Here is a 23,907-nt window from a genome sequence, read left to right as displayed (position 1 = left end):
CGCGTAGTTTTGATCGCGAACTTTGAAACCCTGTTTAGGCTAAATAGTTTGCTAATATTATCTGTGTTCCATTCTAAGTTACGAATTAATATGTTATTTTCATCGTCATTTTGAATTAGGTCACTAGATTCTATAGATATAATAAATGTTCACAAATAAACATTTTTGGTTTTTGGCCCAATCTCACCCCGGATGGCGGTACATCATTATATTTCGCAAACGGTAAGAGATAGATAGTTACTATAGTCAGAAAAGTTGCTTATTTTAGTATGTTCTGCAACTTTTTGGAAATTTTTTTTTAAAGTAAAAAAAAAACAAAAGTTAGTATCACCCTAATAGGTGACTTCACGGTCACCCTAATAGTGCAGAAAGATGCGTTATATTTTATTATTAAACTTCTCCGAAGACACCACCCTTGAAAAACTACGCATTTTGTACACAATTGCTAATATCCGCATTTTTTCGAATCCGGACCACCGTGCGTTGCTTCAATGACTCTCCCTTACCTCATCTTTCGCTCTTTCCTCTTCACGCCTGATCACGAACTGTTGGATCCTATCGACTCTGTGTTTCATTACTTTCTTCCACCGTATTCTCCGTTAAATGTAAAAAACTAAAGTTATAAAAATTAATCGAATAGTTCAATGGGGATTAAAATGAGTAATCCCCGAATAGGGGTAAATCCCGGCAGTGGTTAGCATTCACGCTTCTCACGCCGAGGACCCGGGATCAAATCCCAATCCCAATCCCAAATTAATCGTTCATAGCGTTTATCGTTTATAGTTTATAGCGTTTCGATTAATCGCATAAATAGAAGAAATATTCGAATATTTTTAATCGCATACTGCTAGCACGTATAGATAAATTAATCGATTAGTGCAGACAGCGCTTACCGATCAATTAGTAATCGACTGGTAATTTTGGACATCACTAGTTTTAGGCATTTTCAATTGATTGCAGTACTTTTACTTTCCGCGAGAGAGAAGAGTTGATAGTGGCAAGTTGTGTTTCTTTTACAACCAATTACGATGCATAAAATCGCATATATATTTTACTGGGTAATTTGCTATGATACAGTTTTAACTATAAAATATCACGTTACGGCCAAAATAAATATTATTGCCTAGCATATTTTCGACGCTCAAAAATAATTAATTTAACAATAAAAATATCCAGTCAAGTTCATGCTCAATTATTCAGTATGGTGTTCCGGCATATCCATGCTTGTTGCTTTGATTACGCAATAACAAGCGACTGTCATAGATGCGCTTTTCTAATCGAAACGAATTGAAATTTTTTGACGAAGGACTACGTCTTTGTTTACTATGCTGGGACTGGGTAGCACTTTGTGAAAACGAACATAGAAGTGTAACGTTTGAATGAAAGATTTCAAATGCTGATAACTACTAAACTACCGAACGAAACTGAATAGTTTATATGTCGTTGAATAGATAAAATGACCAGCAATTTAATAGAGAGGCGAGAGAGCAATTTTAAGGAGGGAGTAAGAGGGGGGCTCCTATACAAATGAAACACAAATTTCCTCAAAACTCTTGAACTAATCAAGCAAATGGAACCAAATGTGGCATGTGGGGGTTTCCGAAGGCAGGATTTTTTTCTACGGTGTACTGAGACCTCTTCCCCTCTAAGAGGGGGGGGGATCCCATACAAATGAAACACAAATTACCTCATCACTAACCAAGCAAATAGAACCAAATTTGGAATTGGGGGAGATCTCAGAAGGCAACAATTTTTTGTATGGTAAATTGAGACCTCTCCCCTCTTTAGGAGGGGGGGCTCCCATACAAATAATATACAAATTTCCTCATAACTCGAGTACTAATCAAGCAAATGGAACCAAATTTGGTATGTAGGGGCTTTAGAAGGCAAAAATTGTTTATGGTGAATTGAGACCTTTAGGAGGGGGGGGGTGGTTCCCTTACAAATAATATGCAAATTTCCTCATAACTCGAGAACTAATCAAGCAAATGGAACCAAATTTGGCTTGTGGGGTTTTTTGGAGGCATGAATTTATTTTGAATTTATTTATTTTATGATGGTTCGAGACCCCTCACCCCTGTGGTAGGAGGATAAGGACTCTCATACAAATAAAACAGAAATTGGTCATTCATTACCATTTCAATCTTTATGATGCACACAAGTGATTTTTAAAAGAAATCTCTATGTCTCAAAGGTTACAGGCGTTGTACTTATGAACCCCCGTCAACGTATTTTCAATAATAATTGAATCTGAATATTTCGCTCTTGGTTTTTAAATATTCACCTAAACAATGACACTTACAGATTCTTATAAATATACATATGCCAGAAATGCAGTTTACATTAGTCTTTTATCTGATATAGTCCTACGTCACCCTTTCGTACAACCTGCTGTATACCAGGGTAACCAGGGCTGTATACCTTGTAGTTTTTCCTATAAGTTCAAGTGAACACTTTAGACTTTAATTTATTATAATATCTTGCGAAATAACTACTCTGGCGGTAAGTTAAAGTTTTCAACTTCAACGAGTGAAAAAGTCGAAAAAAAATCGAAGAACCAACGGCGAAAAAGTGAAAAGATATTAGCGAATCTAACCCTTAAATACGCAATGTTGCTTTAAAACAACATAGTGAAAAACATCCCCAAAGTAAATTATTTTTACTACCTTTAGATAAGCAAGTTTTTTTAAAATCCATTTTTTCAGCGTGCGCATTTAAGGGTTAACTGTGTGTTCACAGTATCTCAGTAGTAAGTGAAATTTATGATAATACAACTTATAGAATGCAATGTTTAATGCTTTGTTTGAGTTAAAAAATCTCAATACTAACAGATTTCTATTTTTTGTGATGGTTTCTTGATGCTATGGGGGTATATCGGTAGGCGGAGAGAAAGGAAGTGAGATACTGGGTGTCATACTGACCGCCATTAATGTACTCTGACGACCTTTCCGTTCAAACTATTTTATTTTGACTTTTGCATGACGACAATTTATTTGTGTAGTTTGCAATATTCATTACCAAAACTCGGTTGGGAAATCCCAAGTAACAACATGATTTTTATTACACATTTATGAGGGTTTTAGGGACCAAAATGAATCGTAAAACCTGTACTGTAGAACAGATCCATTCGATTGCGTCCCACTGATGGATCGAGAAACAGCAACGAATTCCAGATGGTTAAGCCATTGAAGAAGACTCAGCGGCGGTCAGTCAGCTGACCTAGTGGAGACTAAAATAGTGTCGAGTCTGTTCACGCGACGGTCGAAACTTTTGATTCGTGATGCGGTGGAGAAAACGGGTGCTTACATCTGGTTTGTTCAAAAAACGATGAAACGTGCCGGCCGCAGCGTCTTTAAGGATTACGGAAGGTTCCGAACCGGAACGACAAACAAAATACGGTGGTCAATACCTACGCCAGAAAACTATACCGAGAGTGGCTGACGAAACCAAGGTGCGTCGTGATGGACAACGTGACTTACATTAAGGCGCTGCCTTACAAAGCAGCTGTCGTTCTTGAGGAAGTAGAGAAGAATAAGGTGGACACATTCGTCAAAAAGTTCTTCATTTAGCAGACCGTCTGCGGGTGCGGCAAGTTGAGCATACCACAATGGGCAAATCTCCCGGGACGAGTCACTCCATATCCAGAGGTACCTACCGCATTTCTTGCGATCTTACACAAGCGAAGCGTTACTTTTGCTGGATTTTGCATCCTGCGGCTAGTGTTAAATAGTGCCTGTGCCATAGACAACAATGTTGTTTTTACACCAAAAGACGTCAACCCACCGAATCATTCGGAACATCCCCCGATTAATAAAAATTTTACCGAATGGTCGGCTGTTGAGATTTCGGCAAAATTTTGCCGAATTCGGTGCTTTTGTAAGTGTTTAGGCTGTTGAAGAACAAGCTGATGGCTTTGAAGAAATAGTGAACAAACGCGTTAAAAGAAGTCGGTCCCATCATTGCCCCAAAACTTTATGTGTTGTGTAAGGGTGAGGGCGACCATTCGTTTATGTAGAGTAGATCCGAAAACCAACACAATTAAACAGAAACCCCCAACCATTAAGATGTAGTTTATTACCAAGAATGCGATAAAACTCAAATTATTACTTGGAATTTCAATTAGTTGAAGTTCAAATAGTCGTCATTGACTTTTTGGATCTCAACAACGCCTTTTACTATAATAATTGTGCTCATGAAAATGTATTTACTGCATTCTTTTTGTCTATCAGAACGCAATCAGAAAGTACCTCAAAACTAGCATATCTTGTTTTTGAGTACCTTAATATAGAAAGAAAAGCATTTTTTTACAACATATAGTAAAAACAAATGCAATATTCTTCTTTGCCTCGTGAACTTTACTTCATTACTGTTTCTCTTAAAACGACAAGAAAGGATTTGCACGATGTGCTACCGAGAGAAAATTATGTGAAGTAATCATCATCAAACGAGAGACAGATGAGATAATTTAAATTCCACCTCAGAAAATACGGGAACACTGGAAGAACGCCATGATCGAACCGTTAATCGAGCTTTCTGCATCGGATTGGCTGCGTTCGTATGTTTACAATGGAAACGCCATTTTTGTGTTAATGATTCTTCATTGCATATTTTTTCTGTTTTACTTTTATTATAGACCCTTCAATCTCTTATTCGGATCTAATAACATATTTTTAAAATGCTCCATAGAAAATGGGACTGTTAAGCGAGTAACGGCAGATAAGCATTAGGAAAATATCCGAAAATCAAAATAAAAATCTATATGGCGGCACAATCTGAAACTTTGACAACAAAACATTTGAAAGTGGTTGATGAAAATACATATTTAAACAAAGAAACAGATTCAGCGGTTAAATATTGAAACTTCGAGACAGAAAAGGTATTATTAGCACTTACCGTCAGTGATTAATAACATGCATATACGTGCTTTTTTACATAATTAGCAACATGTCGTTAGCTTGACAAATGCTGTGCTCCTTGCCATGAACCTCTGAGCAAAAAGTTGTTTGAAGTATGAATGGAACCAATGCTCAGTACAAGAATGACATTTGGGCAAAAATAAAGCATGATTCACGCTTGAACTCGAAAAATTACTAGCGAGATTTTATACATCAACTTCAGATTATTGCTTTTGTTTCCTGAGATAAATGCACTCCCAGGATATGTAGACGTGCATAATACAAAAAGTTACTTCCAACTTATCCAACTTAACTTTTCGTTCACGCTGCTTCGCTAATGAATGGAGATACCTGTGGACAAAGTCCTCCAAGAACGAAGCGGTAGTGGGCGGATGTAAAAAATATAAACACAAACCGGCTTTGACCATCTGGTTTATGGTGCTGCTGCTGCTGCTGCTATGTTGCGTTCAAGTAGATACAAAATATCTTTCGGTACGATCGTGAATTCAGTGAACAGTTGAATCAAGTTTTGTTGAATTCAACACAATCAGCGGTAAATCGTGTTGTTTATGATGCGTCAGTAATATTACGATAATGGATTGCAATATTAAGACAGAACACTTTATATAATAATTGACAACAGCTTAGTTGTTGTCTTTCCAAGTTTTTTCTGATCTTGATTGAATCCGTGGCAGGTGGGATTTAACTATTTCTGACGTTTTTTTTTGAATCAAAAATACGATACCCATTCATTTGTCCAATCATAGACAAAATGACAGAGTTGCTAAGTGTTTTTTTTTCTATTCATATCGTGATGCTATCACTAGGTAATCACTAGGTTTTGAAGTTTTACATTCAGATGTAAATTAGCATGGTTACCGCACTTTGCCAGAATTCATTGACAGCGTGAAATGCGATTTAAAATGCAAGGCAGAAATCCACAAATGACATCTAAACTAAAATCTCAATTTCTGTGTTTGGATTCACAATTCAGTCAATTGTAATACAAATTTACCGTTATTTGTTGATAACTGTAGTTCAAATAATCAGAACTGGGACAGCCAGAAAGTTTGATTATAACATATCTCTGATTTAATGTTTATAGGCAGTTAAGCGAAAGAAAACGTAACCTCAAAGTGTGCCTAATTTACATGAAAGCAGTTCCGACAGGAATGCAAAGCAACAAATCAGGTTTTCTCACGTCTAAGATGCATCCGAATGCTGATCTGTTAGTCTAGTCTTCCAGATCTAGTTTACATTAGCATATCAATCGTTACCAAACGTTGGAAAACATAACATACTTCAGCAGCTCGCGTGACCCATTTTTTCTCCATCTTGTCTGTTAGAATCTTCAGATTCCATTAACCTAAGTATGAACTGGTTTGAGTGAGAAGATAAACACAAGATCAAGAAGAGCGTACTTAGATTCAGAGATTGGCGTGATGATGCCAACATGAAATTAGACGAATGAAAGTTTTATGGCATGTCAGACGCTACTTAACCCTTAAATGCGCACGGTGAAAAAATTCATTAAAAAAAACATACTTATCTAAAGGCGGTAAACATAATTTACTTTGGGGATGTTTTTCACTATGTTGTTTTAAAGCAACATTGCGCATTTTAGGGTTAAATTAGTAGGTTTAGGGGCCTTTTCCTCGCTTTGATATGCAATATTGATGAGACGCAGAAATGCACTTTTTGTTAACTTTTTTCGTAATTATCCTTTGAACTGTGGATGTACAGAATCTTCATATAAATATTTCTATTTGTGTTTTATGATTCCCAACGAAGTTAAATGTTTTCTTAGTTTTCTAAAACTGCAAAAATGACCGTTAAGCTCAATAACAACACAATTTTCGATATTCTAGCAGAAAAAAACTATGAATACTGACTGTCCGTCTTGACTTAGCGTCAATCCGTTATATCGCTTTAAAAGTTAACCTTTTGTTAACGGCCGAAGCAGCGCAAGCATCAAACAGCGTTGGTGCGATCGAGAAAGATAGCATTTTGAAAATCTTAAATATTTCTTAAATAACGCTACAACATAGTTTTTCGAAAATATCGTTGTGTGTATAACCCGTACCTGATATGACATGTCACTACAGTTGAGTATTTAAAACCATCTAATAAAGGGGCACTCTCATTGAAAATTTTGCATCGTCTTTTTACTCTCTCTAGTGCGCTGGCTCGGCCTTAAGACTCGCAAAACAACGATATATTCACAACTTGGCATTGTGTTAAACACAATCGATTTTTTTATCATCGGATGGACATTAAGGTTTGTTTTGATTGCATATAAAAGAATTTGTTTGGTCTCTATTGCATATTATTTCGCTGTAAAACTATTCAGGAAACATTTTTTATAGAAAAAATGGTGCTATTATTACTGTTATATGTCATGAAATGTCCTTTTAAAGACTTCCATGGCTCTAATATTCAAGAACCCCACCGGCACCAGGAATAGAGGGGCCCAACGTGCTAGAGACTCGACCAGGTTGAAGCCGACTTGCGTGTGTCGAGACGCGCAACGAATTGGCGACGAGTAGCTCAGGACCGAGTACAATGGAGAGGAATTCTTGAAATGGCAGGAGCCACCCCGGCTCTCAACTGCTAAAGTATGTAAAGTATAGCTCTAATCTAATCGTTCCAAAGTACTACCACCGCTTCGAAGGCGTCTGTCGTTACTCTTAATACACGTTGAGTTAAGTCGAGATCGCATATTTTCCACGTAACATTTTACCATTTTGGTTTAATTCACGGACCACCGCGCGCACAAACACAAGATGCAATCGATAATTTCGCTTTTCGGGTGCAATTACCCAATTACAGCTTGATTGCGGGAAAAGCACACTCGTTGCTCTCTTCGTTGCAGGTTAACGACGGCTTTCCACAAACAAATTTTCACCGCAGTATAATTACTTCCCTGTCGTGGTGAAAGATGCGGTCGCAAAGAATAAGTTGATTGCCTGGGAGGTCTCTCTCTCTGTTCGGTTATTCGATGAATGGATGTGCCTAACGATCGAATGGCAATCTAATTTCGTTATTCCTCGATTACCTCGTTTATTTTTTTTACGACCAGGATGGTGGGAAACCCACAGATGAATTTGTTTGTGAAAAATTATTTCCATTTATTTATTTATTTTGAAAATCGACTGCCAAAGGAAGCAGAATCATTGCCCGATGCTCGTGTTTTCAGTGAAATTTTTCTGCAAAACTTCCAATTGGCAAAGAGAAAACGTTTCGCCGTGTTCGCACCAAGGAGCACACTTTTTCTTGTACATAATAGAAAGCGCTTCTGGCCATCGAGGCACAGCGACGTGGTTCGCGCGGAATGGTTTTTCGTGCTGTTGTTTTTCTATATCAAGGGCACTAATAGTGGCCTTCAACTAGAGCGCGGAATAATCTGCAACGGATATGGGCGAACCGTGCACTGACAGGCGTGAAGATCAAAATCGGCGCTGTCATGGTCATTTGGTTATAAAAATGCAAAACTGTTGAATTCACTTTCGATGAAGTGAGACCATTGATGTTCAGGCACAAGAAAACTAAACCTAGAGAGAGGCTTAGAAGCTTAGAAAGTTGAAAATTACTTGGTTCATCAATAACGCAGAGTTCCGGTAGCCAACCGATCGTTGTGTTAGTTGTTTCATGGTTCATAAACAAATGTCTATGAGAGTAGACAATCAATGGTTTCTGATGTGATTGAAGCTCCGAAATCACGAAAAGATATTCAAAAGAAGTAGTGTGTTAGATGAACAACGGAAGAAAATACTCGTCCAACAGACGAGCAACCTTCGAGTTCGTTTCTGTTTCGAGAATGTAACGTTAGCGTGCATCTTTACTTGCGCAGTTGCTTAATCTTTTCTTTCAATTACGTTGTTCGATGTCGTAAATATTTAAAAATCGCCAGGAGGCAGCCTACGCATAATCCGCCCTTATTTGAGCTGTCGCTTTCCCCGGCGACGGTGGTGGACCATACTGCACCGTAGTATTTTTCATCTGCTCGGAGCTGTACTGTATACTCGTTGCTGCAAACATCAAAAACGCATTTACACCGCCCAGTTGTATTATTTCCAAAGACTGCCCCAGCCGGTAATAATGTATCAAGATCACTTTATAGCTCCAAGAGACACGCTAAGACACGCATACTTCATTGCATTAAAGCACGTTCCAAGCCGACAAGATTTGTTCTTTTGTACTCTGCACGTACAGGCGCCGAACAACCTTTAAGTTTAACCTTTTGGTCAAATTAAGCTTCGTTCTTCGATCTCCATCTGGCAGCTGGCTTGCGACCCCACGTACTCATCAGCAGGGAGAGCTGCCTGCAGTGTGCTTTGCATGATTGACAGATCTCAAGTATGGAGCGGTTGTCCGAAAAGCAATGGCGTCTCGTAACACATAGACCTACTGTGACCGGCGAAATGCAAAGTAAAACGAGGTAACACGTATGTGTGTATACTTCAAGATTTGGATGAAGATACACACTGTCATGGAGCTATCAAAATCGGAATGCAACAACTAACCGATCAACCGATTTGGTCAGTCCAAAAGGGGCTTGACAGCTGTAGTTTTAGCATCGTTAAATATAATGACATACAAATTCAGACTACTAATGTGTCACGATTCTGCGAGTGCAGAAAACATCTTAGTTGGGTAACTGATCAAAATCTTTGTTCTTTGAATTCTATTACGATTATGATGGCAATATGTTTTCTTTCATATTTTGTCTCTTCATACGAGCTTCTCAACTGATGGTTCCTGCATAGGATAATTAGGTTATCGTGCAAATACCAATGCCAAGTTTACAATAATTTATTTCGTCAGGAGCCATGTTTGCCAGTCTGATGAATCCAAAATATTTTTGTTGCAAATTTATCTGAAAATACTCGCATTTTCAAAAACCCCATCGCGTACGGGGGGTGTAACGAGAAAAAGATTTTAAATGATTAAATGACGAAATTTGGAAATGGAGAAATGAAAATTCTGGTGGTTTTGAATTTTCATATCTCGGTGCGTGTGTAAGTGTGAAGTGAGCGGTTACGCTCAATCGATGCTTTAACCCACGGGCAGATTTTTGAAGACACCGCCTTTGATGCTATTATTAAGTGTGACGTGTCGTTGAAGCGTTGAAGCGCTCGTTTGCATTAACGTGCGCGCCTTGGTATAAAAACTCATAGCTTCTTTCTAGAGTTCTCATTTCTCCATTTCCAAATTTTGCATGCTGTTTCGAAAAAGACAAATATCACACAAATATCTTAAAATAATAAAAAACGAGAAAAAAGTACCAACTTTGAAAAAATTGCAAAATAAAAAAATGTAAATATTATCTCGCGAGGAGGCATGGTATACCAATTTTGAAAGCTAGTGGAATAGTGAAGTTATTTTTTTGATATTACAAACTATGTCTACAGTCAGCGTTTAAAAAATAGTATTTTTTTCGGGTTACAATACTTTAAAAAATCATATCTTGCCATTTCAACAGTAACATCGAAATAAAAAAATACGTGTTGATTTTTGTAACAAAGAACGTAAAAAATAATTTCGTCGAAAAAATTTTGACTGTAAATTTCCCGTGGAATGTTGCACCTTGACGTTGACTGTCTTACATTTAGACCGATTGCGCGAGCAGCTGGGTGACAAAAGAGGGGGGGCGGTTTATATAGGGGACGGGAGCACCCCGGAGGACTATATTAAAAAAGGCTTTGTTTCTCTCCGGTATAGAGATTTTGAAAGAGCAAACAGATGCATAATTGTGAAGACTCCAGAACTCAAGACTGGGCCTAGTAGGAGGTTCGCATATACTAGAGGAGTGTCTTCGTGGTTGGGCCACGCTTTTGTAATTCGCCCATAACTTTCGTTTCAAAAGGAATTTTGGAAATCTAAATCATCGCTGCAAAGGTCTAATAATAAGCTATATTTCCGGAAAGTTTTGAACTGATTGCTTGAAAAATAAAAAAGTTTTAGGCATTTACGTGAAGACAAAAAATGTTGTCATAGTCGGGCCATGTTGTACAGGTTGGGCCACGAAAGAAAATCTGAGACATACGTATTAAAATTCTATATGGAGACATGAATAGAATGAATTCCGTGAGCAACGGCTCATATAGGTACAAATACCCTATTTTTAATTGCATTTTTGCGAAATTTTGGCGATCTTGTAAAATCAATATTCCTACAATCGCCTTTTCCGAATGAAAAAAAAACAACAAAAATCTAGGTTTTTATCGTATTAATTCTGCTTTATTTCATCACATTTTACGTGACTGACATTCTCTAGCGATTATTGCGTTTCTGCGCTTAAAATTATGGTGGCCCAACCATGACTTCTCAAGTGGCCCGACCTTTACAAATAGCGCTTTTCTAGCATTTCACCTTAGCCTTCCCAAACACCTTACTGGAGAGGATTTTTCTATAGTCTTTGTGTGCAGCACAACACACTTCATACATTTTCAACATTTATCTCGATAATTGCATTTCATGAATCACTTCTTGAAGAAAAGTTCATTGCGCCTGGAAAACTTTTTTTGTAAGATTTAGTCACTGAATTCAGTACGGGTGTTTTGAATACACGATTGAAACTCACAATATTGTGAAAAGTTAGCTATGACAGTAAGAAGTTTTACAATGGTTGTATCAGAGATATCATGAGTTACTAAAACTGTAAAATCGTGATGGCCCGACCATAACAGTGGCCCGACGATAACGACAATACCCTACTGAAAGAATGTATGCGTGCGATGTTGGTGTACGATGTCATACAATGATGTCAGCATAGTTGTGATGTTGATGCACATATACAACCTAGAAGTTACCACCGTCATCCGTAGAGGGCGTACTGATCCTGCCCGTCGAGATTTGATAGAATGTCAGAGGGATGATAATTGGCTACGTGACAGAAGGGGGAGCTGACTGAGAGGGAGCCAACAAGGGGAACAAGGAGCGAGATGTATGCTCCGTCATTACTCCGCTCTGGAACGCCTGGATGGATCTGAATCAAATTTGGCAAACATATTCTTTTACATGAAAGAATCTACGCAGGGGGTGGACAAAATGAGGTTACTTTCTTACTAGGGGGCGGGGGTTGAAAGGGGTGCGTGTCTCTTGCATTTGGACCAATAGCAGTTGTACAAGTGACTGATTGTCAAGAGAGGTTCTTTGACATGGGGGATAGAATGGCCATTGACAAGGGGCAGGTTCACAAACGTAAAAAAGGCTTAGACTCGCTTTATTACCAAAATTAAGACGAGTAAGATCCGGGGCAATCAGGTAGTATATAAAATAAAAACAAATTGATATTTCCATCATTAGCTAACATGTTTTCGAAGAAAAATAGATACAGTTTGACAGTATTAAGTGTTTGACCTTTGTACATTGATGCAAGGTGCTCCCCCACGAGTGTTACGTCGCCTATCTCCAATAGCATGAGATTTCTTAGAGCAGTATTTGGCAGTGTTTATGTGGGCTCGTGATACTACGAATCAAATTTTTACTCTCCGACATATCCTCCAGAAATGTCAGGGTACAACGTACTAACGCATATTTTCGTGGATTTTAGGGCAGCATACGATACAGTCGAGCGCATGCAGCACATAATACAAGAGAACGGTTTGCTAAACAAACTAAAATGATTAATCCAAGCTACCCTGAAGCGAGTGATCTGCTTCGTGCGTGTTTCGAGGGCACTCTCGGCACCCCTTTCGAATCACGCAGAGCGAATGGCTTGTCCTGTATGTTACTTAACATCGCTATTGAAGGTGTTATCCGGCGAGCGGGCATTGAAACGAGGGAACGATTTTCGGCAAAAGTACCTCCTAGCCTTCCCAGATGACCTTAATATCATTACTAGAAATTTTGGAACGGAGGAGGCAATCTACGCCAAACTAAAAAGGGAGGCTAGGAGGATTGGGTTACAAATCCTCACGTCAAAAATCAAATATATGGTAGGAAACCTACAGCGAAAACAACGTTCACCTCCCACGGAGAGTGCCTATCGACGGCGATGAACAGGAAGTTACGGATGAGTTCGTATGAAGGGTGTCCACGGTAAAAGTGCAACACACAAAATTAATTTGCAAAATTCGAATTTTTATCCGATTGCTATCAAACTTTCAGTTTTAAAGTCTTTATTTTATTAAATTTCACCTCCGAATCCGTATGCCCGTACTTTGTCCAAACCCCCACCCATGAGACCCACACCAACCTCAAAATCGACATTTTTTGCGTTTTTACTCATACTTTCTTCAACTGTTGTGACTACTTTAGGATGTTTCAGAAGATTCTGCTTCATAATAGCCCAGTATTTCTCGATTGGCCCGCAGCACCGGTGTATTTGAGAGGTTATGATCTTTCGGCACGCAATCGACATTATTTGCCTTATGCCACTCCAGCACGGCCTTTGCGTAATGGCATGACGCCAAATCCAACCAGAAGATCGTAGGACAGTGGTGAGACTTCAGAAAAGGCAGAAGTCGCTTTTGGAGACACTCTTTCAAATGCACCGGTTCATTCATGGTATGTGTGGTCACTAAATGCGTACTCCACTGTCCACATGAACAAATTGCTTGCCAAATCAAGAATTTCTTGCCAAACCTCGATAGTTTCTGTTTTCGGAGGTTCTCTGGAACATCAAACGTATCCTTGGCAGTGAAATAGTGGTTCCTCGAAATCTAGTTGTAGTCCACTTTTACGTAGGTCTCGTCGTCCATAACCCATTTTTGATGTAGCGTATGTTGTTACATCGCCGTAATTGCCTATTCCCGTCCTATCCAACACAGATTATTAAAAATATCAGCATTTTTATGACACACAATGCAAAACTAGTTATTCCCTAATATTTTAGTTTGTTGTCTATCATAGGCGATCAATCAAAGTTAGCTGAGATCTATTTAAATGCTTTTTATTATTAAAGAAGTCCTACCAGCCAAATTTCCTACGTTTTTTCGTGCGACGAAGAAGACAATGTCGACTAATCGTTTTAATTTCCGTCATTCATAAATGAAAATAACTTACGCAAGGCATTGTCGTTATTCTACAGCCAGGAGAACTTTCCTGACCTGCAGAAATTTTGTAGAATAACATTTGTCATGCCGTCCTACACAAATACATGCGCGTTAGCTTCGTAAACATTGTTGTGATTTTTAGTTCGGACGATGAAAAATTTTGATGGACGGATTTTAAAACGGTACGACGAATTTTAGAAATAAAGTCAGTTGCGTAATTTCAATAATATGCTTTAATAGTCGCTTTTCAGTGAACGGAAGGTAAGTGTGTTTTAGTCAAATAAGCACAAGAACTTTTGGAGTATTCATTAAATCCATCCAACAAATGATGAAAATTAAAATGGCTTTACTTATTACGACGGGAATTAGAAAAAAAACCCTACTTGTGCAGATTTTTTTTAGCGAACGAGCTTCGATGCCATTTTTCAGATGTTTGCACACCTAATAAAAACAACTCATTCAGTTTAACCAATGCACTTTGAACTTTCTCCATGCAAAATTTCAATTAATTTTGCTCAACGGTTCAAAAGTTATAGCAATTTGAGAGTGTTGCAATTTTACCGTGGACACCCTTTATTTCGAATTTCCGGATTTCTGGAACTATAAAAGTAAGGAGATTCAACGGTTCAAGTTGGAAGTCGAGTCTACGTTAACCTCCGCAAGACGCGTCGATCAAGGAGCACACGTCGCCGCACAAAGCTGACGATGTATAAAACGCTAATTAGACCGGTAGTAATTAGTAATTGTTCTACAGATTTGAGACTGTAATTTTGTTTATGGAAGACATACGTGCACTTGCCGTATTTGAACGAACAGTGTTGCAGACTATTTTTGGCGAAGTACAAACGGAAAGCAGAGAGTGACGTAGGTGTATGAATCACAAGTTGCAGGCACTACTTGGAGATATTCCCATCGTGCACCTGGTGAAAGTTGGGAGACTACGGTGGGCCGGCTACATCACAAGGATTCCGGACTGTGCAGTGAAATCCGTTTAAGTTGAAGCCGACTGGCGTGTGTTGCTACACGCTCTACGAATATGCCCAGGACCGAGTACAGTTGAGAGGGATTCTTGATATGTGAAGAGCCACCCGGAAGGTTAATCGCATAGCTTTCGATCTGTTGGGACGAGGAAACTCTGTCACTTTTTTTGAAAGGAAAGCCATGAATATCACAGTAAACAGATGGTGAACTTAACTGCCTGTGAATCAAGGCTATCACGAAGAAAATGTATGCGGAAATTTGACCTTCAAACTTATTGTAAATTTTCACTATGAAAAAAAAAAAAATTACAATTAGATCTATTAGCGTTCAAAATTTTTCATATTTTCGTGACGGTAATAAATTATGCGATAAGACGTAGTTCTATGTCAAAAATCGACTTTAAACTGCTTTGAATCAAATACAATCATTTGACGTCCATTACTGCTTTTGCTCCAGTGTTTTATTTTTTTTACGCTGGCTCACACAAAAGTCTGCAGCTGATGCTCGCACTGTCGCAGGAATGTAAGTTCCCGTGAATGCTACCATGCTATAGGTGTCGTAATAAGTGCGGGAGATGTCATTCCGTCGCATTTTTTTAACGAAGGGGAAATGTCACAAAAGAATTGCGTTTTTATGACAAATGTACATAGTAAATGAAGACTCGTAAGTCGCAGGACATCCAAGCGAGTTATTTATTTGCAATGTAAAATTAGTAGTCGGACAACGTCGACATGCTTTTAGTTTCTTAGAGCAGCAAGGCTTGAATCCTCGTGGATTTCTATGTATCATAGAAAATAGTTGAATGAGTCGTACCTGAATAAGCCCGGACATACAAATGTCGCACATCATTGAGAGCCACTACTAGAGCGGCCTTCAGCGATATGAACCGTAGCAAATTGAAACCCAAATGCGTACGTTTCACAAACCGAGAATGGAGAAGGTCATTTGAGCTTTCCGGGGATACAGTGAGTAAATGCGTTATTTATGATGACTTTAAAATGTGGATGAAAAAATTTTTTTTTGTTTCTATAATAATGCTTGGATTAACGGATAAGCCAATTAGACTCTAATTAGAAACCGATTCAGAATTCCACAAAAAACCGATCATGCGACCGTAATATTAATTAGATTATTTTACTCTACCACGCCATCATACCTCATGTTCCTGCTATTTTATTCGTTTTTACTTTTATTAGGCAACTTTTTTTGCTGATGTTCAACAATGCCATTGATGAATAAATAAAAACTTGATCCATTCGCAATCGTTTAATAAATTTCGCACACATCAAATCAAGTCTGAAGTTAATGTTAAAGAACCACAAAATCATAGGTCGCACAATTTTTGTTGGTTTTGCAAAATGAATCTGCGTGAGACACAGATCGAATAATGCGAACGTTGCAATGCACTCGACACCAAGACGGTGGTAAGCTCTATTTTAAAACGGACAGTATTACAACATAACAAGTGTCAATTGTGCGAAGCGAAACTAACGAATAGCACACACAAGCCTTGAATTGTCATTGTTAAGTTGGACATTGGAAGCCAGTTTTGCCGACAAACTTATCCAGTAAATGATGTGACCGCGGATTAACAACCATTAAAAATTTTTGTTTCATTTCGTATTTGGCGTAGAGTAGTGCCGCACTGTTTGAATGGGCTATTATTTTATGAGTGGGGTATGGTTCTTATGCTTGCTTTGGGATGCTTGATTTAGGACAAGTGGCCTGAATTGATGGAATTATTACCGTTGTACGTACAATAGAATACGGATTGCTCAAATCGGTTGACAAACAGTGAATATACAGTGAAAATTCGCATAATACGGTTAATTGGAACCGCACTGAAAACATCCAGGAAAACCCGCGGCGTATGATTTAAAATATCAAAATTGAAATAATGCATCTCTTGTTTTTCTGGAAATTCTGGAGGAATTCCATTGCATTCTATTATATTTTCTACTATATATTCTCGTTTTAAATATTAATTAAATATTAATATAGGCCTGACTGCATTTGAAGGTCAAAAGACTAAAACACGAGTTTGGTCAATTTCATAGGAACGGAGCCTTTCTCCGAAGACCCGCGCGGAGAAACGCGAACTAACACGCTTACGAACGAACGTCACTCGCAGTACCTTGCAAGTCGTAAGGGCCGGCATAGTGTCGTCGTCCTGAAAGTAAAAACGAGTTAGATCAAAACTACTCGGTCGGTGGTCTCTACAGTCTACAGTCTCTACAGGACTCTACAGGTGGAGGAAGAGGCACAATTTGTGCCACGAGCCACATGTCCTGACGGGTGTTGAGGGTTCAATTCCGGTTGTAATCTCAGATTATAGCTTGGTTCGATCCATGCACCTACCAGCATCAGACAGAAGGTAGGAGTCACAAAGACAATTTGTTAAGCGTAGCTACCTATTACCCCCTTCCTTTCTACTCTTTCCCCTCCATTCCCAAAAAAATCCTTCATTACTTTCCCTTACCGTCTCTTCCTCAATTGTAGAACCATCGTTTCAAAAATTATTAATATATGCCAGACCACATTTCAAGGTCAAAAGACTAAAACACGAGTTTGGTCTAGTCCAATTTGATGTCCTGAAAGTAAACAGTTATTAAAAAGTGGAGCGATCAACCCTTCCTTTTACCCTATTGTATCCACATACGGCAAGAATTTACTAGAAACTGATGTCTTATATGAAAAAGGTGTTGACGGAATATTCATGCATGTGACGTGATGCAACAATTTTCAAAGGAGGAAGAATTAGCGACAACCGTAAGTTGTGAATCCAATGACAAATATTTTACGTTTAGAGCAAGATCCTTAAGCCAGTTAACATTCGTCAACAGCATACCAGTTTTGACCAGTAAAGCTTTGTCGGATTGAATCTGCATTTGTAGTCCCACATGAGTCCCTCGTTCGTGCCCCTAGGCACAGACTTTCATACTTTTTTTAAAAAAGAAGTTGCAATAATGCAATGGAGACGCTTGATGTTTTTTTATCTGCAACGAAATCGATAATTTTGCCAAACACGAATCTTTTCGGTAACAGCTATTTCTGTGGAATTGCCCTATAGAAAGTCGCTTCTTACGCGATTTGTTTTTCTCGATTACTCGGAACCGGTGCATCATATCGGCATTCCGCGGCACTCTATAGCCGCTAAATCGGCCAAATTCAGTGTTCAACATTTAATTTTTGAACAAATTGGCTATGTTTGTGATAAAATCAAAAGCCGATGCATGTATTATCGGGGGAGCAGGCAAATAGTGTATATTCATGTAGGACGTTCATTGACTTAAATGTATATTTTTTCGCGAATTCTCTAACCACTCACAGTGGGGATTTTGACGTAGGACTACGTCTTTGTTTACTATACTGGGACAGGGTAGCACTTTGTGAAAACGAAAATAGAAGTGTAACGTTTGAATGAAAGATTTTAAATGCTAATAACTACTAAACTACTGAACGAAACTGAATAATTTTTCTGTCGTTGGATAGGTAAAATGACCAGAAATTTTATGGAGGGGGTAAGAAAGCAATTTTATGGAGGGTGTAAGAGGGGGGTGGGGGGGGATTTTTTTTTACCAAAATAAAGATATTTTTATAGGTTTTCCAACAGTTTGGTGTTTATTTCTTGTAGTTTATTGAAGATCAGATGACAAATTGTGATCATGTCGAACTGCTTATTATCCGTGCTTAAGTAGCGGTTTTTTCATACTTTTAATTGCTTTCAGTGCTCGAAAGAATTGACAGCCATACCTGAAGGGGAATATAAAACGCATTTGGCGCATACAGTTTTACCCCTGTTAGTATTCTTTTATCTGTCAGCGCATGGACGTGTACTATTGAGCTGCTATCTGTCAGTATTTCTCTATCTCAGTTTTCTACATTCTACCCTTCAAAATTATGTCAAATTTATGAAGTGCTGAATGATTGCTCGACTAGCCTGTCAGTCAATTTTCTTGCACTTGACTGAGATTTTAGATCACAAAGTTTAGTTTTTTAAACTGACTGCTTTTTAACATCAACCAGATCAACATCAACAAGAAATTAATTAATACTTCGGAGCAATGTTTACGTTTATTGCGATTTCATTCGAAATGAATGAATGATTCATATTTGATTTCATTCACTATTATTGAGAATGAATGCAGCAAACAACACGAATATCAACGTAAGTGATTCGCTCGAATCGTTGTATTCAGGTTGGCAATGCTGAGTTCATTTCACCTGTATGAGTAGTAAGTTGAGAATGAGCAGTACACTCAAGTCGCTTTTTATGCGAAGGATACGTCCCGCGTAAATCAAAACCGCGTAAATTACGAAAATCGCGTAAATTTCGAAATTCGCGTAAAAAACCGCGTAAATTCCGAAAATCGCGTAAAAAACCGCGTAAACTCCGAAATTCGCGTAAAAAAAACTCGTAAATTCCGAAATTCACGTAAAAATAGTCGCGTAAAAAACGCGTAAAAAGCGACTTCAGTGTGTATTGCTTTAACTCAGGCGTATTGCATAAGTTGAATATCAGATTTCTAAGCACTGATCGCTTTAATTAGATTTTACTATGTATTTAGGGGTGAATTGGACAAAATGGACTATTCTTGCATTTCGCACAGTATAGATGGGTGGGATTTAACTCTTCTGATATTTCGACATTTGAACGCTATTTGAGTTTATTTCACGGGCATTAAATAAGTTTTTATACTTTTTTTGTTTGATTATAGTCACTTTAACAGCTTGCGTCATTCGTGACTTGTGAATGGTTGGGATTTGTACCCGGGTCCTTGACGTGAAAGGCGTGAATACTAACCACTACACCGGGATTACCCCGGGATTGTTTTTGTACTGTTTAATTAGCTTTACCATGAATAGGTTTTACCATGAATTAGCTTTTTTGAGGAATCGGTTAAAATTGATATCTTCTCAAGGGCTGCTGAAGGTGGGACTATCATCAATCGATTCCAGTGAAATCTTTTATTGAGATTACGAGGTCGTTTTTGCTTTAAAAACTCCGCAGTCCAGACCGGCAAAATTATATTACACCAACCTCGTGCTTTTGTCTTGATCTTTGTAATGAGGTCAGGCATATGAGTTTTTTCACAATCGACGGAGGGAACGGAAGAAAAAAGTAATGAAAGAAAGGTATTGATAGTGTCTCTAGGGCGAAACAAGACGTGAGGCAGAAAGCGCGGAAAATTAGGTAAGGGAATGTCATTTCAGCAACACTTATTAAATTTGTACGACGTTTCTCTTTACTAGTGTTCGACATCGGAACGAAAATTCAAGTCCGGGTTCCGGTTCGGTCCGGTCCGGTTAAAAATCGGAGCGAACTTTCTTAGTCCGATTTTTTTCTGTTCTGGTTCCGGAACCGGAACAGAGCCAAATCGGATCGGAATAAAGTCAGAATAAAAAAGTTCGTTCCGATTTTTAACCGGACCGAAACGGAACCCGGACTTCAATTTTTGTTCCGATGTCGAACACTACTCGTTACCCAAGCAGGGGGATCTGCGAATCGAACCAAATTATACTGAGAGCCAATTAACTGGATTCGAACCCAACTTCTCCTTCCTCAGGCCCTGTGGACCGCATATATCCGCAGGAAGTGATATTATTGATGGCAATTTCCTTGTACTCGGCAATGTTTTATGGCAGTTTCATGCATTTAACTTTATGTTGTATACAATGTACTAAAGCACAAAACATAGGTATATTTTCTATTCTTTTTGAATTGTTTGCGAAATGATATGTATGTTCATTGCACATAGGAACATATTTAAATGGGAATTTATTGAAATTACGATACAAAACAAGCCGAAGGGTCCCAAAATTTGCCGACTAATTAGTGCAGACAAATATCTTAGCATGTTCAGCTGTCAGAAAAGTATTAAAAAATGCATCTGTGTTACGTTTCGATTACACTTGTGTTATCGAGCGGAATTGGTACGATTTTGACGATATCATCTGAAAGTTTTTTGCTTTGCTTACAAGTTAAACCGATAAAGAAATGGCATCCGTGGCCTGCTCAAATAACTTTAAGCCTAGGAGGTGCGCCTACTGTCCCTCACTATAACTCGACATAGAGATGTCAATGGCCCGTATTTTATATTGCTCCACTTCCTGTGCATTTTATTATTTTAAAATAAATTGCAATGCAGCTGCAACCTTGCAAAACTGCGTTTGTTCTTTGGAATTCTTTTGAATGCATAAATTTATAAGTTTAGAGATAAATATCTGGAAGAGGTAAATAAAGATAAATTATTTAATCACCAGTTAAATTGCTACTCTTACGGGTGGCCTTTTCATTTACAGATCTTCCTCTTTGGCACAGCTACCTTTATCGATAACCATGTTATTTTATGTTTAAGCCCCGGCTGGGAAATTGTTATCGTAAACGGAGCTGAGACCATTTATGCAAACTCTACGTCCAGGAACCTCTCCATAAGAAACAAATGCTCATGCCTTAGCAGAAGCTACTGCGAAATCAACATTCACTTTGGTTGGAGCAGCAGTTGATTACTGATATGAAAAGTCGTTACATAAGCATGGAAAATGTAGAAGGGAATATTACGTTAAGCACTTTGTTCATATCATATTACATATAACGTGTCTTTTGTTAGTTTTCCAAATTAAAGTGTTTATTCTTTGCTGGAAAGAAAAATCTTCGCTGATGGAATTCAAACCAATAGAATGGCTCGTTGGTGCCAAATTGTGGGAAACTGATTTTATTTACCGATACTAACAAAGCCCAATTTTATTATTTTTTGCATGTGGGAAAATCGAACAATTCAATGATGGAAATATACATCAGAACTTTTAGAAAAATAATATATGCACTCAAGTGTCGTTTTACGTTCACTATTGGGGAAAAAAGGTCGGGCATAAAAAAAGAGGACGTTAATTCAAATTTCGGACGTAAAAAAGTGGATGACAAACGAAATCACGTAAAATGACTGGACGTAAAAAGAGATTCTAGTGTACTAAACAATAAATATTTCCAAAAATAATTCAAAAGTAATATGTACCCCTTTGCCTGCAATTTTTCACCATTGAATAACTAAAAGGCAGCGATAATTAAAAGTTTTTTCAATAACTTGGCATTTAAAACGAAAACGTGGCATTTAAAGAATAAAATCTTCCATTTTTTCAATAATTATAGAATGAATTGAAATTTTCGGCTACCGAAATTAGCCAAAATTCTTTGAATAAATTTTCGGGTAACCAATTAGTTTTGAAAAGGTAGCATATTCAACCCTTTTGCATGGCTTCTGCGATTATTTGAAAGCTAAATCCAGAATTGTGAAGGTTTAAGTGATATAAAAAAATCACAAACAAAATCCGTTCTATTGTTAGCCTCTCTCCCCTAACGATTTCCGTCTTGCCAAACAGGGGTATCACAATTACGGTCTTCGATTGCCGGGTACGCTTCGCGAATCATAACCCGACGATTAACACTTTGTACCTTCATATCTTCGAGTTCTGATCGAGCGCGCTTGAGCAAGACTCGGTACCTGCGTCGTCGGCGCGGGGATTGTGTTCGTAGAAGACCTTTCAATCGCAATCCAATTCGTTGAACAACACGAAGATCGAAATGATGATATATTGAAGCATTTTATTTTTCTTTTTTCATGAATGACGTATAATGAGCACTTCATTCGAGCAATGCAAACAACGGTAAAAATGGGTTAATTGTTATACTTAATCGGATTATGAAATGGCACTTATTTTGCAAGTGCGTTGACAATGACGCTCTAGAAAAATGCCAATGAGACGTATCCGTCGTCGGTCGGCTTCAATCGATTAATCCAATATTTGCTAGTCATACATTTTGGCGTTGAACGACGAAGGTGTGTGTGTGTACTTGCTGTTGTGGGTAAGCGAATCGGCGGTCGTTTCACTTTAGTTGCACAAATCACTCACTTCATCTTCATTAGAGCAGCCCAAATAATCTGCAATCTGCTGGGTTTGGTTATGCAATCTTCCACCGATTCAAATAATAATAAGAAAATCACTTCAAGCAGCTCGATTCACCCAGTTGCTCTTTAAATTCATCTTTTATCATACACGTTTTTTGTTGTTGATGGTGTACAGTTGATTGCTTTGTTAGATTCTTTTCTGCTGCCAGCACTTTAGAACCGAGCAAAACACTTCCACTTATGTATCTCCAAATCAATTTTCACAGATGATCTGTTATTTCCGATACGAAACTGAAATATCCTCACGGATTAATCCTCTGTTTTCGTTTTACACACTCTTCGTGCCGCAGGCGAGCACGAAGCAAGTTTACGGTACCGAATAGTCACTAGATCTGAAGATAACGCTTCCTCCACAAAGGCTGAAACTTCGAAACGTCGAACCGATCGCGTCGAGAGACTCCGATGCACTGAAAAGCGAGAAGCGATATTTTGATTGCGCGAACGTTTTGCTCGCGTCGCGAGTGTGAGAGACCGTCGATCGCGCGAAAGCTGCCGGCAGGGAATTCAAATCAAAACATTTGGCGGACCAGGTAGACCGAGCGATCGCTTAAAGGGATCAAGCTGACCGAAGAGAGACGGGCTTCGAAGCTGCTGCTGCTGCCCCAATGTTTAATAGAGCGAGAGAACCGTGCTTGATGGCTGCCCATCATCATACATGGGTTTGCGTTCGTTCGTTATAGTGCCGTTGCCGTTGCATGATCGAAGAGCTTTAAATTGCTCTCGAACTGCTCCAAGCAAAACCGGCTGATGAGAGAGATTCTGTGTTTATATGCTTTTATTAGAATATGAGTGCCTGCCAGAAGATGCTTAAAGCGTTGTTGGATGCTGAGTGAGCGGTTGTTGGAAAAAGGCCCGGCGATTGGCATTTTGGTGCTTCGTGACGCTTAGCAGTCGTGCAGGAAAACTGGTTTTGAGGTTTACGAACGAATTTACTGCTTCGATCGAGAGAGAAATACTGTTCGAAGCCATTCGATTTTTTTTCTGTTCTGGCTCGTGAAGATACTTGGCATCGTGGACTGTTATTGTTGACATATTAAAAACATACTGATTCAAGCTTAATAAGGT

General features: G+C 38.5%; 1 protein-coding gene across 7 annotated transcripts in view; it reads right to left on the bottom strand.

Moving 5' to 3' along the window:
• LOC128738600 (disco-interacting protein 2) overlaps window positions 1-23,276 on the bottom strand; it is a 90,999-nt gene extending 67,723 nt beyond the window's left edge. For all 7 annotated transcript variants that reach the window (XM_053833860.1, XM_053833854.1, XM_053833856.1 and 4 more), the window contains exon 1: window positions 22,787-23,276. The gene's annotated coding sequence lies outside the window, so the exon portion shown is untranslated. The remainder of the gene's footprint in view (window positions 1-22,786) is intronic.
• Window positions 23,277-23,907: the final 631 nt, after the last annotated feature.

The sequence above is a fragment of the Sabethes cyaneus genome, chromosome 2 (genome assembly GCF_943734655.1).
Source record: "Sabethes cyaneus chromosome 2, idSabCyanKW18_F2, whole genome shotgun sequence".
Lineage (NCBI taxonomy): Eukaryota > Metazoa > Arthropoda > Insecta > Diptera > Culicidae > Sabethes > Sabethes cyaneus.
This window is presented reverse-complemented; position numbering and strand designations above follow the sequence as displayed.